This window comes from Amphibalanus amphitrite, unplaced genomic scaffold (genome assembly GCF_019059575.1).
Source record: "Amphibalanus amphitrite isolate SeventyFive unplaced genomic scaffold, NRLGWU_Aamphi_draft 000091F_arrow, whole genome shotgun sequence".
NCBI lineage: Eukaryota > Metazoa > Arthropoda > Thecostraca > Balanomorpha > Balanidae > Amphibalanus > Amphibalanus amphitrite.
Genome location: NW_024881587.1, coordinates 533706 through 536616, shown reverse-complemented (window position 1 = coordinate 536616; position 2911 = coordinate 533706).

Here is a 2911-nt window from a genome sequence, read left to right as displayed (position 1 = left end):
TAGAAAACGGTAGGTACTATCACATATATTCCGTTTTTTTCGAAACTCAAAAAACTTTTTGGATTTGTTGGCAAATATATCCAAAAAAATGCTTTTTGATTTTTGGGGGTCAAAACTCATTTTTTTTTAATCCGAGATAGCAGTTTTGTAGCCCTGTCAATCAATTCTACACCTTTTATGTCTTGGTCATTTTTCTGTATCTTCAAAGCTGTAGGCCTGACAGGTCTTCTCGCGAAGGTCTTTTTTCGGTCGAAAATGACAGAACATGACGTCATTCTGACGTCATTTGTGGCCAACCTATCATAGCCTCTGGAAAAATTTTTGGTCACAATGTGTAAAATTGATGCCCGGAGGGGTCCTGAAAGTTTGGTGGCGATATCTCCAGCCGTTTAGGAGATATCGACGGAAAAGGACAGGGAGGGGCCGTTTCGCCCCCCCCCCGTACGGGGCGCGGGCTAACGCCTCTCCCTGCCAGGGATTGTGTCCATTTAGGCGGTGCCTGAGCAAGCTTCGCCCCCCCCCCCCCCACCCCCCACCGACATGGTCGGGGAGGGCATGGGGAACAACCGCCAGACCTCCAGAGGTGACCAGTGACCACCATCCTCCGGCCCGAGAGCTGCCGCCCCAACGACAAGCTCCCGGCCCCGTCTATGGTCCGACGAGGAGGACAACCTCGGCGCGTCCCTACCCGAGCTCTGGGCAAGGGACGGCTGGTGAGCTGAGGTCTGGGCGCGCCTGTCATCCGCACAGGTGCACCTGCGGGATCCATGCTCCAGCAGTGCCTGACCAAGTGGTCTACCCCCCCAACCGGCCTGGTTGGAGGGGCATGGGGGACACCGCGAGCCCTCGGAGGTCACCAGCGTCCTCCGGCCAGGTAGCACCGCCGCCCCAACGACGAGTGCTACCGTGGCTCCTGTGGAGCCTATGCCCTCCTCAGCTTACAAAGCTGAGCGAGAAAGTTAAGTGCGTTACGTCTTGTCAGCTCCCAACCTGGACGACCTTCCAGGAACTTCTTTACCATTCTTTCTTTGTTCTTTCCTTCTATCACGTTTTTCTCAAGGGCGAGCTTGAGAGTCGCACGCTCCACAACCGACCATTGCCGGTCCGTGCGTGGTCTCTTAGCGCTGGCTGTTGCTGCACTTCTTTTACGTGTTTGAGAACCTGGTTGTCAACGACCAGGTTAGTTGTCTCTTCAATGTTGGCCAGACTCAGTTGTTTGTCTTTGCTCTCGTCACTGCCTGTCCAGGTCATCTGTTGTCTCCAGCTTCCTCTCCTGCTCTTTCAGATTCCGGTTCGTCCTGAGCTTCTTGTGACGCTGACGACCTCTTGTCGCCAACCTGCTTGTTTCGCTTGCCCGCAGGCTCTTCGTCGTCCGAGTCTGTTTCATATACTTCCTCGAACCGCTTCCGCGAACTGGTTGGCGTAAGTAGAAAGGTGCTCTCGTTGAGCTCTTCGTCTTCTGAGGATTCTTCGTCCAAGATCCCGTAAGCCTTGTTGGCACTGGCGATGAGGGCCCTGTTTGCCCTCGTTGCCCGTGCCGCCTTGCTCCTCGCGTCATAAGACCGATAGGCTTCGGCCTCTGAGTGGCACCGCACGTTCGCCAGCTCCTTGAGGTTAGTTCCTTTCAGCTTCCCTTCGTCGTATAGTTGATGGGACAGTTGTACGTACGTTGTGGCGGCGTGAGTGGTTGCCTCGCAGCAGCTTCGGGTACGGTACGTCCTCGATCGAAGCGATCTTGAGATCCAGCAGAGCTGGATCCCAGACGTTCAAATGCGGGAACAGGAGCTTCCCTGCCTCACTTGTGTTAAACAGACGTTCATGGACGTTTTCCATGTACCAAGTTAGCACTGTGGAGTCGGGTGCTTAGGGGCACTTGTACCGTCTTATACATGCCTCTCGTCTTTCCACTTACATGGTTCAAGACCAGGCCGCTTGGCGTCTTCACCACTTTTTCGAACTCTTCCTTTGTCATGTTCTGGTAGACACCAGTTCGGTGAGCCTGGTTCACACACATGGCCACGTAGCACGCCTGCCGGAACCATACTGCCTGCTTCCGGAAATTCTGGGGCTCTTGCGGCAGGGGTTTGGTGATGCGCCCTCAAGCTATGTGAGAACGGTCTTCTCTATCTCGATCCTTGTTGGGTGGTCGAGGCGTTCTTCTGTGACGTGCTCCACCTCCCGCTTCCTCTGGCTTGATGGATTCAGTGATGGTTTTCTTTGATGACAGCATCAAGCAGTTCTCGGAACATGTCCACTGATGTTCTTCTTCTTCTTCTTTGCCAGCTTAGGCCGGGTCCAGGGACCCGGCCTGTCTCCACCAGGAAGTCCACCAGGATGTCGGCATCGGTAGAGAAAACCTCTAAGCGTCGGTAGGGGGCCCCACCGGCGGGTCCGAGGCCCCTGGTGTGCAGGGCAGTCCAGTAGTAGGTGCGCGACTGAGTCGGGCTCGCCGCAGTCCGCGCACGCGTCGGACTCAGCCAGTCCGAGTCGATGTCGAGTGTCGCCAGTCAGAGGCGAGCAGCCCACCCGGAGCTGCGCCACTGTCACCGACGCTCGGCGGTCCAACCTGTCGAGCCCGGGCGTCGGGTCCGGGCATGGGTGGCCACGTCTCGCGCGTGCAGCCCACAACTCTCTTGCCCGGCGTGCCACAGCGGCTCTCGCCGACCACAGGTCTATGGGTATCCGGTCTTGACTTCGCGAGCCTCCGACTGCTGCCAGCCGGTCCGCCTCCTCGTTCTCCGGCAGGCCCGCGTGACCGGGCACCCACTGTAGGTGTAGCCTGTGGCCTGATCGAGTGATTGTGTCCAGCAGGCTCCTGATCTTCGCCACCAGCGCCAACTGGGAATCTGCCGCGTCCTGCTACGACTCGATGGCCGCTCGCGAGTCGCAACACAGGAGGAAAAAGCTCGGC